This window comes from Lynx canadensis, chromosome D1, assembly GCF_007474595.2.
Source record: "Lynx canadensis isolate LIC74 chromosome D1, mLynCan4.pri.v2, whole genome shotgun sequence".
In the NCBI taxonomy this organism is placed as follows: domain Eukaryota; kingdom Metazoa; phylum Chordata; class Mammalia; order Carnivora; family Felidae; genus Lynx; species Lynx canadensis.
Window position 1 is genome coordinate 33,296,236 of NC_044312.2, and position 16,349 is coordinate 33,312,584.

General features: G+C 39.1%; 1 protein-coding gene across 1 annotated transcript in view; it reads right to left on the reverse strand.

Moving 5' to 3' along the window:
- The window catches only part of LOC115526215, a gene marked incomplete at its 3' end in the record, with an annotated part of 79,390 nt that overhangs the window by 12,040 nt on the left and 51,001 nt on the right, over nucleotides 1-16,349 (reverse strand).

Sequence of the window (16,349 nt, forward strand, 5' to 3'; positions counted from 1 at the left end):
TCTGAAGCAGGGGCGAGGCTCCAAGCTGTTAGCACAGAGCCAGACGTGGGGCTTGAACGCATAATCATGAGATCAGGACCAAAGCTGAAGTCGGACGCTTACTGACTGAGCCACCCAGGCACATGGCTTTTTCTTTTTAATTCTTGTATCTTCTCAGAAGCAACTCTGCTTACAAGTAATACAAAAGTTTTAGCAAATTTTTCAGGAGTTGGAATTGGAAAACAAAAGATAGTAAAGAATGTATATGAGTCTAGAAAGAAACATACAAATTTTTTTCCTTGTATATAATTTCTAAACTTTTAGACACATATATTTATTTCTAATACCATAAACACTACAATGAAGAAAAACTGAGATTAAAGGACAGAAAATGACCATGATGGAAGAATACATTTATAATTCTTTAATTAATAAAGTGTCTTTCCTCTGAAGAGCTTAATCCTGTATAGGAGAAACCTCCCATATAAAAACACATTCTTGAGCTATCGGGACATATGAAAATGACAGATGGTGCCAGAACAGTGGGATACAGCAGATAGGATAAAGCAGAGGGAGAAGAAAATAGGAAAGAGCAAACATGGAAAACTCAGCTGACAGCAGGCAGGGAAAGAGGTCCAAATGCAAGCTGGGAGGAGGCAACAGTGTCATCGAAAACTGACCTCTGTTCTGTGGAGCCCAAATATGTAACAAAAAGACAGAGTTTGTGTATGAAAAAAGATGATAGTTTGTTACTTCACCAGGCAAAGGGGGCAGGGGCAGGCTAATGCTTCCAAGACTGCATGCCCACCCAGGGTAAAAGACTGCGGGTTTTATAGAAAAGTACAAGATCTGTGCAATTTCAGTAGGAATCTGGTGTGTGCTGCCAGCTGCATTTGTCATGTCTTCAAGGTTGTGTTGTCACTGGCCATCCAAGTCTCTAAGTATCAACATAGATACTGAGTTCCTGGAACAAAGGATTCTACAGAAAAACAAGTTTAGAGGAGGGGGAGGCTTTGAGAATGAGGAAGAGAAATACTTGTTCAGTTTTAAGTCAAGCCTTGCTGAAACATTGATGTGTCCTTCTTAATTGCCAACAATTTTTACATTTCTATAGCAGTTTCAATAGGACCTGGAACTTGAAGGGACTTAAGATATCATTGAGCTCCATACCTTACCTTTTTGTGAGGAAACTGCAGGCCAGAGTTAAGAGATCCATCCAGTCACAAAGCTGGCTCCATGCTTCAGCACTGAGTCTTCAAACTCCCAGTCCATCCATTCTCCGCCATTAGGCAGGTTTTCTGCCTGGTCGCAGCTTGTATGGGAACATTTTCCCCATGTTAGCATTAAATAACAATCCTGGAAGTGCCTGGGGGGTTCAGCAGGTTAAGTGTCCAACTTCAGCTTAGGTCAGGACCTCAAGGTTCATGACTTCGAGCCCCGCATCCAGCTCTAGAGTGCTTGGTAAGTATTAGAAATTATTATTATTTCAACCTCTATTCCTTTACCCTACTATTGCCTCTGCTACAAATGGTTAATTCAGTTTTCACATCTCAGCTCCTCTGGATGCTTTTCCAGACAGATCAACTTGGATAATTTTTTATGCTTCTTTGAGCCTGTACACACCCTATTAGAGCAATTATACTGAGTAGCATAACAGAAGAAAAATAAAATTCATAATTTAAAGCCTAAAATGACTTGTAGCCACTCTGCTTAAGGACCTTCACTGAATTTGGTAAATCACAGTGAGAAAATAAGCATCCATGCTATTCTTTTCCCTTATAAGGAAGCTCAAGACAGAAATTTTAAGACCTTGACATATTATCTGGGTTGCTAAAGGGTAGAGGTCAGTTGTTTGGCAGGGCTCTTAATTTTTAAAAAGTTCCCTGGGTTTGCAAAGGTAGACCCTGAGATAGCTGACAGTGGTTGTGCTGATGTAGAGGGGATAGAGACTGATATTTCTTTGCTTTTGGTAGGCAAATTTGAGTACAAAGGGAAAGCTTGTCCTCAAGAGTTCAGAGTAAGTAGGGAAGGCTTTTGAGTTGGTTGGTATCTGAGCAGTATTATGAAATAAAGTACAAACCTAGTGATGTCAGCTATTTACATAGATACCACATATTAGTGATATGTGCATGTGAATAAAAGAAAAAGATCTGAGTTCTATGGCTGGGTTAGTGTGGTCAACTTTTGTGTCCTGAAATATCACTAACACAATCTGTTGATAAGACTGAGCTGAGTTTATTGCTTACCACAATAAGGAAGCATACTATCTAAACATAACTGTGGTATTGTTTTGTAGGAGGGTGAGCAAAATAAGAATTTATTGAGAATCAGAAGTTTAGTTCAGCATGAAAGTCTGTGCAGAGTCATGAAAAGATCTATAAATTGAACTCTTCAACCCAAGCAGGTATTTAGAACTCAGATTAATAGGAAACATGTATGCCACTCTGAGAATCCTTGAAAGACTAGAAGAGACCCAGGGTTGAACAAATAATATGGGCTTTGAGCTATTTAATCTTCAGCCCTCAGCAATACATCTTCTGCTTTGCCATTGGCCAAGGTCAACAATGAGTTTGTAATTACCAGACCCAGTGCACTCTTTTCAGGGGTCCGATGATTGCTACCCTTATTGCTTTCTCTCTAGTGGTAGTAGAGATCCTCCATCTTTTACCTGAACTCCTGCAGCCATCCCTAGTTGCCCTTATTTTTCAGCATTCTGTAATTCACAGTCACAGACGTCTGAGGCTCCTCTACACTTTCTAGGAGAATATTCAGGACTCAACTTGGCATATGAGGTGGTTCATGATGGACTTGGTCCTTACTTGTTTCTTCAACCTCCTTTGGTGAACTTTGTTTCTTGACTGAGTGTTCAAACTGTACAGAATACTACCACTATCTATTCTTGGAAGGTGTCCTCTTAGACAATTCTCCTTGTCTTGCTAGTGACACTTAGCTTTCAAAATTCTACTCGTGTTCTTTGTCTGTTATCTTTCTCAATAATGCATTGGTGAAATTGGTGATAGTCAAAATGCTAAACTTAACAGCTGGTACAGCATGGGCATTATCCAATCAGAGCACACATTGGATGGAAACAACATTATGTTCAATGTAACACATGGCAGTCCAGAGTAGATTTGACTATCCTTGAGTGATGTGTCTGTTAAACCCAGTACATGTGTTTTTGCACATACCTGTGCAATATTCTTCCCCCCAGAGTGTAAGCTCTAATGACATCATAGACCTTATTTGTTCATTTTCTTATCTCTAGAACCTAGCCATAGTAAAGGCACACAGAATTTCTGAATGTCTGTTTGTATTAAAAGTAAGAAATATAAGAGAGGGATGAATACAGGCTTGGCATAAAACAAAACAAAACAAAACAAAAACAAAAACAAAACAAATAAACATTTTACAAATGAAGAAAGTGAATTTAAAACTGAGATATCCTATCTTCTGGTTTTAGTGACATGCTGTGTGTGTAGTTAAGGTACTATGACTTTAAGGAGAGTGGGTCACCATTGCCAGATCTTCCCAACACACTGTGACATTCTGACCTGATAATCTGGATCCTTCCTTTCCAGATTCAGCCCTTTCATTTTTTCCTTTGGTCTTTTATTGCTTTGTTACTTAGCTCCTTGCTCCCTTCCTTCTTTCCTTTCTTCCTTAACTATTCTTTGAAAAAGAAATTTTAAGTGAAAAGTCTTTCACATATGTTAAAAAAAATAGTGAAAGCAGATACTCAAATGGATACTTGTTCACTAGTTTTATTCACATTAGACAAAAGGTAGAAACAATCCAAGTGTCCATCAACAAATGAATAAATAAAATGTGGATATATAATGCAATATTATTTAGTCATAAAAAGCAATGAAATTCTGGTGTATGCTACAACATGGATGAATTTTGAAAACATGCTAAGTGAAATAAGCATAAATAAACAAAGAGGCAAATATTGTATGAATCCAGAGATACTAGGTACCTAGAACAGGCAAATTCTTACAGACAGAAAGTAAAATAGAGATTACCAGTTGCTGAGGGAAGGCAGTACATGGAGAGTTATTATTTAATGGGTACAGAGCTTCTGGTTGGGATGATGAAAATGTTGCATAAATGAATAGTGATAAAGATTTGACAACATTGTAAATTTACTTAATGCTACTGAATTGTGCCATTAAAATGGTAAATTTTATGTTATATAGATTTTACCACAAATAAAAAATAGTACTGTAATGCATATAATAAAAACTATCAACTCCATATATCTTCCCATCTTTCAGTTCTATTTTCTAGAGGTAATCATTTGTTACTTTTTTTGTTTCCTTTTCACCTCTGTATTTCTCAATATTTGTATTTCTAATTCTTGATTTATCACTTTTTGACAATATCTAATTATTTCCTGTCATGGCAAATAAGGATTTGGTTCTTCTACTGTTCCCACTTTTGACCCCCATCTTCTCAATAGTGTTTATGTTTTGTTTTGTTTTGTTTTGTTTTGTTTTTTGTGTATTTTGGCCACTCTTTTTTGTTTTGCAATTTGAATTCTTCTGCTAAAAGACTAGTGTTATGTGTCGGTAACACTTAGCCCTAGATGCCCACCGTGGGGGTCTAGTCCAGGCTACTTGTTTCCTTGCTGAGTACCCTGTCCCTACTTGGACTACAACATTGTCCTGAGTATCAACTCACTTGCCTGGGGACTTGGCAGGATGATAACCTCAAAGAAGTTCTCTAATTTGCATGGCTGGACTCTAATCTGTATATTCCCTGGTTCTGGCTGAGGTCCTGTTTCCAACAAATGGATCTCTTAAACTCTGAGGCTGTAGCTTGTATGACTTCAACTGGTCCACTGCCTAGAGATGTCTGTTGCTGTGGTCTGGTCACCAGAATAAATCCCCATTGATATGGATAGCAGATAGAATCAAGGACGAGGTCCCCATGCCTCTTTGTACCTATAATTAGGCTTATTGCATATTCAGCCCTGGTCTTTTCTGCCTTCCCTTTGGGTTATGACACTGACATTTAAAAATGGCTAATAGCTAAGTCTTCCTGCTTACTACAGGGCAACCACTGAAGCCAAGCCAAAAAAAAGTAAACAAAACAGAACACCTTCCTTTTTTTAGAGATCCAGAGGTGAAACTGAGGACTTGGGCTAGGCTGGGGAGCATTCACGAAAGAAAACTCTATTCAAAAGGTTCAGTTCCTGGAGGAAGCAGATGACCAGAAAAGGACAAAAAAAGTAAACAGCTAGGCAAAAAAGGACAGAAATTCTAGATTTGAATCCTTGAATCTCAGTTTTTTTCTTTTGTAGTAATAATATCTGTCATATTTCCTCACAGGGTTACTATAAAGATTGAATGAAATTATATATGTGAATATGTGGTAGCAGGTATAAATCTCATTCCAAAATATCAGGAGGCAGGAAATTCAACTTTATTTTTTTTATTGCAAGCACTATTCTCTTTAATAGCAGAAACATAATTTTGGTCAATTAGGGGTTCTCCCACCTCCTTGCCTTTGCTTGCACCTAACTTCCTTGGTACTTATGTAATGAAATGCATTTGGTATATGGCTTCTTTGGTTTATTTAACCAATATCTGAAGACCTACCACATGCAAGGCACTTAAGCAAATAAAAAAAGATTTGTTATTTTTCATAAGGTAGTATAGTGTCTAGTACTTTGCTTCTCTCTCTCTCTCTGTCTTTCTTTCTCTCTTTTTTTAATTTACCTTGAATTCTTTTTTGGTTCATCAAGATATCCACTTCCTCTTGCAGAAAATTCCTCATGGTTTATCCTGCAGGGTATGCACTTCCTAACTCTATCACATAGACTACGATATGTGTGGGACTACAAATCTGACTAGTGCATAACTTCATCACTGTATGTGGCCAATCTGTGGAGGCACACTTTATTTTTTAATGTTCATTACACCCTTTGTTTAAATGTTTATTTATTTTTAAGAGAGAGAGAGAAAGAGAGAGCGAACGTGCTAGTGGGGGAGGGGCAGAGAGGAAGAAACAGAATCTGAAGCAGGCTCCAGTCTATCAGCCCAGACAGACTGAGGCTAGAACTCATGAACTGTGAGATCATGACCTTAGTTGAAGTCAGACACCTAGCTGACTGAGCCACCCAGGTGCCCCTTTATTATACACTTTATGCATCCAAGCAGAGATGCAATTTTTTGGTATATGAGAAAATCTAAAGAAAATGTTTGTGATTTATTAAGGCTGCCATTATAGAGAAAGGAATAGGCATTAACAAATAAAGTCACTTAGGAGTACTGTTTCCAGGCATTTGTCTAATTAACCATTCCCGTGTCTAGCTAGTAGTTTGTGTTTTTTTAAAAAAATTTTAATGTTTTATTTATTTTTGAGACAGACAGAGACAGGGGAGGGGCAGAGAGAGATGGAGACACAGAATCTGAAGCAGGTTCCAGGCTCTGAACTGTCAGCACAGAGCCTGATGCGGGGCTTGAACTTGCAAACCACGAGATCATGACCTGAGCCAAAATTGGACGCTTAACCGGCTGAGCCACCCAGGTGCCCCAGTAGTTTGTGTTTTATGGGTGATATTCAATATTCATTAAATGCCTTCTGAATGCATGAATGAATAAAAGAATAAAGGTAAAAAAGGAAGTGATGTGAAATCATATCAGCTAACTTTATTTGGTGGATTAGTGGAAATTACTGGTTTTAAATGATTTATCATATACTTACCTCCACCAACACCCTCACTTCCACCTCTACCACTAATGAAAAGTTGGGTCTTTTTCAGAGTATTTGCTCAAAGTTTATTGTCTGAGACACAGTCATATCCTCTCCCTCTTCGATCTGTTTTCCAGGATAGACAACCTGCTTAGAACACCTTCCTGGCTTCTGCTCTCCAGACCATTTGTCCCACTATTCAGAGAGCTCTTGGAATTGTGCTGCTCCAGTTGGGTGAAAATGCTGGATGTGGTGTTCCAGAAAGGGGAGGGTCCTGGCTCCTGGGGGATTGCCAGGAGTGTTTAATTTAGTGCCTGAGGTGAGTAGAGAGAGGTACCCTGGAGATGTGGGGGGATTGGAGAGTATGGGGGGCAAGTCAGTGAAAGTCATAAAGTAGAACAAGGAGCTCTATAATTTTCATGAATTTTTCACAAAATAGTTGCATTGTAAGTATCTTGATCAAAAAATATGTAATGAACACAATATACTGGATATCAGGAATGCTTTTAAATAAATTTATACTTTCTTGTCATGATGATATTACCTATACTCTTGAAAAATAGTAGTGCATATATGACAGAATATCTTTCCTAGGTTGCATTTTGAATTTGGAAACATCTATTCTTGGGGACTTCTGTGTGTTCTGTGTTGACTAGCTTCCTTCTTTTTTATGCAATATAGTGTAATTGAGCTAGAGATTTGTAAAGTCTAAAGAACCAGACAAGCATTTAAATACCTATATCTATATACCATTTGAATAAGTCATGCATATATTTATAATTTGTTTCTTTGATTTTTTTTTTAGTTTTTATTTAAATTTTAGTTAGTTAACATATAGTGTAATATTAGTCTCAGGAGTAGATTTTAGTGATTTATCACTTATATATAATACCCAGTGCTCATCACAATAAGTCCCCTCCTAAATACCCATCACCCATTTAATCTATCCCCCTGCCCATCTCTCCTCCAGTAACCCTCAGTTTGTTCTCTATAATTAAGAGTCTGTTTTATGGTTTTCCTCTGTCTCTTTTCCCCCCATGTTCATCTGTTTTGTTTCTTAAATTCCACATTTGAGTGAAATCTTATGGTATTCCTATCAAAATACCAACAGCATTTTTCACAGAGCTAGAAGAAACAATCATAAAATTTGTATGGAACCATAGAAGATTCTAAATAGTCAAAGAAATCTTGAGAAAGGATAGCAAAGCTCGAGGCATCACAATTCCAGACATGAAGCGATATTACAAAGCTCTAGTCATTAAGACAGTATGGTACTGGCACAAAAACAAACACATAGATCAATGGAACAGAATAGAAAACCCAGAAATGAACCCATAACTATATGGTAAACTAATCCTCAACAAAGCTGGAAAGAATATTCAATGGGAAAAAGACAGTCTCTGCAACAAATGGTTTTGGGAAAACTAGACAGTAACATGCAGAAGAATGAAACAGAACTGGAGGGGCCAAGATGGCAGAAAAGTATGGAAATTTTTTTTGCATCCCTCTTCCTTGAAATGAAGCCAGATCAACCCTAAACCATTTTACACACCTAAAAAAAACTGATTTGAGGATTAACACAACAATCTGCACAACCTGAACCACAGAACTTGGCAGGTATGTGGTGCAGAGAGGTGACCAGCCAGAGAGAGAAGCTGCGGAGGACAGGGAGCTGTTTTTGCTTGCAAAGAGAGGACAGAGACAGGGGGAGAGTACGGAAAAGAACCCTCACCCTGAAAGCAGCTGGAGAGTAAGGAAGAGTATGCAAGGAACTGAACAAAACAAGGAGGAAGGAGAAAGGAGAGGGTTTAAATTCCATTAAGACTCTATAAACAGGAGGAATGCAGAGTCTAAAACTCCACAGCTTGGGCGCCTGGGTGGTGCAGTCGGTTAAGCGTCCGACTTCAGCCAGGTCATGATCTCGCGGTCCGTGAGTTCGAGCCCCGCGTCAGGCTCTGGGCTGATGGCTCGGAGCCTGGAGCCTGTTTCCGATTCTGTGTCTCCCTCTCTCTCTGCCCCTCCCCCGTTCATGCTCTGTCTCTCTCTGTCCCAAAAATAAATAAACGTTGAAAAAAAAAATTAAAAAAAAAAAAATAAAACTCCACAGCTTGATACCTGGCAGTGCTCTGGTGGGAACAGTGAAACCCCAGGAGCAGAGAGCAAGGTCCTCAGAGTCCACAAGTCACATGGGGAGAGGCCATTCCCCTGCTGGGAGGACATTTGGTAGAGGCAGTGCAGCCTCCCCACAGGCAAAGGTCCTAGGGGACCCCAGAAAACAACCACATTTGTTGGTGTTGAAACAAGAATATTAAGGATGAAGCCTCTGGCCAGATGTGTGTTGTGATTTACTTTAATCCCTGAAACACTGCTGCTACACAATCGCTTGAACTTTTTCTGGGGCGGGCTGGAACCCAGCCACAGTCTCTGGGCATCAGCAGCAGTGCAGTCTTGTGAACGTTCCTGGGGGACGGTCAGCACCCAGCCACTGCTCAGCTAGACCCTTCCCCAGAGGGTTAGAACAGGTCAAAGCCAAGTCCCTGAGAAGTCAGGGGTTATGAAACACAGTTGCATCTCAGATAAAACTCAGAGTGGAGGTGTGATTGCTTGGTCACAGACAGTAAGAACAGGGAGTGAATGAAGTGGAAGACAAAGGAGGAGTGCTTGTTTGCCAGATGAGGAGAGCACAGAGTTCTGATACTAGAGACTGGGTAGCTGGGTGACACCATTTTCACCCCTCCCATGTATGTCCATACACCAGTAGGCTAAGCAGCGCCATCTAGTTGAGAACAGAGCCGTTACAATAAGCTCTGCCTAACTGGGCCAACCTCTATCTTGAGGAACACCACAACTCTCTCCACCTGCTTAGTTTATGAACTATAAAGTGAATCATAGTTTGACTACTAGGGGAAACCAATGTAATTCAATCATATTTCAGTCTGTTTGCTGGTCCATCTATTCAATTTTTTTCCTTTTCTTTTCTTTCTCTTGAATGCAGAAAGAGAAAAAAATATTTTTATTTTCCATTTTTATTAAAATGATTTTTCTGTAATTTTTCTACTATATTATTTACCTTTTTATAAATTTTTTAAATTCTATTTTACTTTCACCATTTCATTTTATTCTATTTTAGTGTATTCATTTTTTCCAACTTTCTAACATTTTCCTTTTCTTTCCATTTTCTTTTTTCTGTTTCTTTCTTATCTTTCTGTAATCTATCAAGCTCCTTTCAATAACCAGACCAAAACACACCTAGGATATAGCATCTTTTATTTGATGTTTTTGTGTTGTTTTTAATTTTTTAATTAAATTTTTTTTTTACTTTATTAATTTCTTTTCTTCCTTCAAAATGACAAAATGAAGGAATTCACCCTGAAAGAAAGAACAGGAAGAAATGAGAGCCAGGGACGCAGTCAACACAGATACAAGCAAGATGTCTGAACCAGAATGTAGAATCACAATAATATGAATACTAGTGGAGGTTGAAAATAGATTAGAATCCCTTTCTGTGGAGATAAAAGAAGTAAAATTAGTCAGGATGAAATAAAAAATGCTATAACTGAGCTGCAATCTCAAATGGTTGCCACGGCCACAATGATGGATGAAGCAGAGCAGCGAATCAGCAATACAGAAGACAAATTTATGGAGAACAATGAAGCAGAAAAAAAGAGGGAGACTAAGGCAAAAGACCACAATTTAAGAATTAGAGAACTCAGTGACTCTTTAAAAAGGAATAACATCAGATTCATAGGGGTCCCAAAAGATGAAGAGAAAAGGGGTGATAAGGTTTATGTGAGCAAATCATAGCAGAAAACTTTCCTAACCTGGGGAAAGACACAGACATCAAAACCCAGGAAGTACAGAGGACTCCCATTAGATTCAACAGAAACCGACTATTAAAAAGGCATATCACAGTCAAATTCACAAACTACACAGAAAAGGAAAGAATTATGAAAGTGGGAAGGGAAAAGAATCCTTAACCTATAAGGGAAGACAGATCAGGTTCGCTGCAGACCTATCCACAGAATCTTGCCAAGACAGAAAAGAGTGGCAAGGATATATTCAATGCACTGAATTGGAAAAATGTGCAGCCAAGAATTCTTTACTAGCAAGGCTGTCATTCAAAATAGGAGAGATAAAGAGTTTCCAAGACAAACAAAAACTCAAGGAGTTTGTGACCACTAAACCAGCCCTCCAAGAAATTTTAAGGGGGACTCTCTGAGGGGAGAAAAGACAAAAAAAAAAAAAAAAAAGAAGAAGAAGAAGAAGAAAAGAAAAGAAAAGAAAAGAAAGAAAAAAGGAAAACAAAAAGACCAAAGCAAACAAAGACTAGAAAGGACCAGAGAACACCACCAAAAACTCCAACTCTACAGGCAACATGAAGGCAATAAATTCATATCTTTCAGTATTCACTCTAAACGTCAATGGACTAGATACTCCAGAAAAAACATAGGGTAACAGAATGGATAACAAAACAAGATCCAGGGGAGAAGATGGCAGAATAGGAGGACTCTGGGCTCACCGCATCCTACTGATCACTTAGACTCCACCCACATCTGCCTAAATAACCGAGAAAACTGCCAGAAGACTAGCAGAATGGACTCTCCAGAGCCAAGCATAGCCAAGAGGCCCACGGAAGAGGGTAGGAAGGGCAGAGAGGCGGTGCACGCTACACAGACTGGTGGGAGGGAGCCAGGGCAGTGGAGGGGCAGCTTGCCTGGCAAGGCAGAGCCCCTGAGTCTGGCTTGCAAAAGTGGAGGGGCCAGACTGCATGAGTTCTGACAGCCAGTGGGACTTAACATCTGGAATGTTATAAGTCAACAGCTCTGCTCAGAGAGTGGGAGGGTGAGAGGACACCGAGAGGGAGAGGTGTTGAGCCCTGGAAGACAGAGTTCAGGTCAGCAGTGGGGAACAAAGACACTGGCCAGCACCATCTCCCTCTCCCATCCCCCAGCCAAAATCCCAGAGGGAATTCTGTGCTTCTGTGGATCCATACCTCCAATGGGTCTGCCTCTGTCCTGGTGCTGCAGGGCCCCTCCCACAGGGGACCACCCATGGCAAAGCAAACTAAGCCTACCCCTCCCGCTCCTGTGCACCTTGCAGATCCACCCTGGCCAATAGGCCAGATCCCATCAAAGCAGCACCACAAACCTAAAAGTGTGCAAGTAGCCCAGACAGGGGCCACACCACTCCACAGTGAGTCCTGCCTGTGGGAGAGGGGAAGATAAGGTACACACCAGTCTGACTGTGGCCCCAGCGGTGGGCTGGGGACAGACATCGGGTCTGACTGTGGCCCTGCCCACCAACACAAGTTACGCTAGACAGCACAGGGGAAGAGCCCTGCAGTTCCGCACCACTCCAGGGACTATCTGAAATGCCCATTTCTTCACTGGATTATTTGTTTTTCGGGTGTGGAGTTTGGTGAGCTCTTTATAGATTTTGGATACTAACCCTTTGTCCGATATGTCATTTGCAAATATCTTTTCCCATTCCGTCGGTTGCCTTTTAGTTTTGTTGATTGTTTCCTTGGCAGTGCAGAAGCTGTTTATCTTCATGAGGTCACGATAGTTAACTTTTGCTTTCAATCCCCTTTCCTTTGGAGATGTGTCAATAAGAAATTTCTGCGGCTGAGGTGAAAGAGGTTTTTTCCTGCTTTCTCCTCTATGGTTTTGATGGTTTCCTGTCTCACATTCAGGTCCTTTGTTTATCTTTGTGAATTTTGAGTTTATCTTTGCGAATGGTGTAAGAAAGTGTTCTAATTTCATCCTTCTGCATGTTGCTGTCCAGTTCTCCCAGCACCATTTGTTAAAGAGACTGTCTGTTTTCCATTGGATATTCTTTCCTGCTTTGTCAAAGATTAGTTGGCCATACTTTTGTGGGTTTAATTCTGGGGTTTCTATCCTATTCCATTGGTCTATGTGTCTGTTTTTGTGCCAATACCATGCTGTCTTGATGAGGACAGCTCTGTAGTAGAGGCTAAAGTCTGGGATTGTGATGCCTCCCACTTTGGTTTTCTTCTTCAAAATTACTTTGGCTATTCGGGGTCTGTTGTGGTTCCACAAAAATTTTAGGATTGCTTGTTCTAGTTTCGAGAAGAATACTGGTGCAATTTTGATTGGGATTGCATTGAATGTGTAGATAGCTTTGTGTAGTATTGACATTTTAACAATATTTATTCTTCCAATCCATGAGCACAGAATGTTTTTCCATTTCTTTGTGTCTTCTTCAATTTCCTTCATAAGCTTTCTATAGTTTTCAGCATATAGATATTTTACATTTGTGGTCAGGTTTATTCCTAGATATTTTATGCTTCTTGGTGCAATTGTGAACGGGATCAGTTTCTTTATTTGTCTTTCCACTGCTTCATTATTAGTGTATAAGAATGCAACTGATTTCTGTACATTAATTTTGTATCCTGTGACTCTGCTGAGTTCATGTATCAGTTCTAGCAGACTTTTGGTGGAGTCTGTCGGGTTTTCCATGTATAATATCATGTCATCTGCAAAAAGTGAAGCTTGACATCATCATTGCCAATTTTGATGCCTTTGATTTCCTTTTGTTGTCTGATTGCTGATGCTAGAACTTCCAACACTATGTTAAACAACAGCAGGGAGAGTGGACACCTCTGTCGTGTTCGTGATCTCAGGGGGAAAGCTCTCAGTTTTTCCCCATGGAGGATGATATTAGCTGTGGGCTTTTCATACATGGCATTTATGATGTTTAAGTGTGTTCCTTCTATCCCAACTTTCTCAAAGGTTTTTTTTTTTTTTTTTTTTTTGGAGAATAGAAGAGTTATTTATTTTTACCTTTCCTCTTTATTTTATTTTTTTTTATGAAATTTATTGACAAATTGGTTTCCATACAACACCCAGTGCTCATCCCAAAAGGTGCCCTCCTCAAAGGTTTTTATTAAGAAAGAGTGCTGAATTTTGTCAAATGCTTTTTCTGCATCAATAGACAGGATCATATGGTTCTTATCTTTTCTTTTATTAATGTGATGTATCATATTGATTGATTTGTGAATGTTGAACCTGAATCCCAGGAATGGGGATGCCCTGCATCCCAGGAATGAATCCCACTTGATCATGGTGAATAATTCTTTTTATATGCTGTTGAATTCGATTTGCTAGTATCTTATTGAGAATTTTTGCATCCATATTCATCAGGGATATTGGCCTGTAGTTCTCTTTTTTTACTGGGTCTCTGTCTGGTGTAGCAATCAAAGTAATGCTGGCTTCATAGAATGAGTCTGGAAGTTTTCCTTCCCTTTCTATTTTTTGGAACAGCTTGAGAAGGATAGGTATTATCTCTGCTTTAAACGTCTGGCAGAACTCCCCTGGGAAGCCATCTGGTCCTGGACTCTTATTTGTTGGGAGATTTTTGATAACTGATTCCATTTCTCTGCTGGTTATGGGTCTGTTCAAGCTTTCTATTTCCTCCTGATTGAGTTTTGGAAGCGTGTGGGTGTTTAGGAATTTGTCCATTTCTTCCAGGTTTCCAGTTTGTTGGCATATAATTTTTCATAGTATTCCCTGATAATTGCTTGTATATCTGAGAGATTGGTTGTAATAATTCCACTTTAAATCATGATTTTATCTATTTGGGTCATCTCCCTTTTCTTTTTGAGAAGCCTGGCTAGAGGTTCATTAATTTTGTTTATTTTTTCAAAAAACCAACTCTTGGTTTCATTGATCTGCTCTACAGTTTTTTTAGATTCTATATTGTTTATTTCTGCTCTGATCTTTATTATTTCTCTTCTTCTGCTGGGTTTAGGCTGTCTTTGCTGTTCTGCTTCTATTTCCTTTAGGTGTGCTGTTAGATTTTGTATTTGGGATTTTTCTTGTTTCCTGAGATAGGCCTGGATTGCAATGTATTTTCCTCTCAGGACTGCCTTCGCTGCATCCCAAAGCATTTGGATTGTTGTATTTTAATTTTCATTTGTTTCCACATATTTTTGAATTTCTTCTCTAATTGCCTGGTTGACCCATTCATTCTTTAGTAGGGTGTTCTTTAACCTCCATGCATTTGAAGAGCTTCCAAATTTTTCTTGTTTAGCATTGTGATTTGAAAGTTTGTTCGTATGATCTCAATTCTTTTGTATTTATTGAGAGGTTTTTTGTGACTCAGTATGTGATCTGTCTTGGAGAATGTTCCATGTGAACTTGAAAAGAACGTATATTCTGCTGCTTTATGATGAAAAATTCTAAATATACCTGTCAAGTCCATCTGGTCCAGTGTATCATTCAGGGCCATTGTTTCTATATTGGTTTTCTGTCTAGACGATCTGTCCATTGTTGTAATTGGAGTATTAAAGTCCCCAACAATTATCACATTATTTCCAGTAAGATTGCTTCAGTTTGTGATTAATTGTTTTATATATTTGGATGCCCCAAATTTGGTGCATAAACATTTATAATTGTTTATAAAGAATTATTATATAATGCCCTATTTCATCTCTTATTACAGTATTTAGTTTAAAATCTAGTTTGTCTGATGTAAGTATGGCTCCTCCATCTTCCTTTTGACTTTCATTGGCATGATAGATAGTTCTCCATCCCTTCACTTTCAATCTGAAGGTGTTCTCAGGTCTAAATTTGGTCTCTTGTAGATAGTGAATAGATTGGTCTTGTTTTTATTATACATTCTGATACCCTATGTCTTTTGACTGGAGCATTTAGTCCATTTACATTCAGTGTTAGTATTGAGAAATATGGGTTTAGAGCCATTGCGATATGTGTAGGTTTCATGCTTGTAGTGATGTGTCTGGTAGTTTGTGGTCCTGGCAACATTTCACTCACAGAATCCCCCTTAGGATCTTTTGTAGGGCTCGTTTAGTGGTGGTGAATTCCTTCAGTTTTTGGTTTTTTTGGGAAAACTTTTATCTCTCCTTCTATTCTGAATGACAGGCTTGCTGGAGAAAGGATTCTTGGCTGCATATTTTTACTATTCAGTACATTGAAAATTTCCTGCCATTCCTTTCTGGCCTGCCAGGTTTCAGTAAGTAGGTCTGTTACTACCCTTATGTTTCTACCCTTGTTGGTTAAGTCATGTTTATCCTTTGTTTCTTTTAGAATTCTCTTTATCTTCATATTTTTCCAGTTTCACTATGATATGTCATGCAGTAGATTGATTCATGTTAAGTCTGAAGGAAGTTCTCTGTGCCTCCTGGATTTCACTGTCTGTTACCTTTCTCTTGCTCTCTTTCTTCTTCTTCTTCTTCTGGAACTCCTATATATGGATATTGTTCCCTTTCATTGAATCACTTAGTCCCTAATTATCCCCTTGTAATCCAGATTTTTTTATCTGTATTTTTCTCAGATTTATCTCTTTCCAAATTTTATCTTCTTTTTTATTTATTTATTTATTTTTTTAAAAATTTTTTTTCAAAGTTTATTTATTTTTGGGACAGAGAGAGACAGAGCATGAACGGGGGAGGGGCAGAGAGAGAGGGAGACACAGAATTGGAAACAGGCTCTAGGCTCTGAGCCATCAGCCCAGAGCCTGACGCGGGGCTCGAACTCACAGACCACGAGATCGTGACCTGGCTGAAGTCAGACGCTTAACCGGCTGCGCCACCCAGGCGCCCCTCAAATTTTATCTTCTATTTCACATATTCTTCCCTCTTCCTCTTCAATTGTCACTTTCTCTGTCTCTAGTTTATTTTGCACCTCATTTAT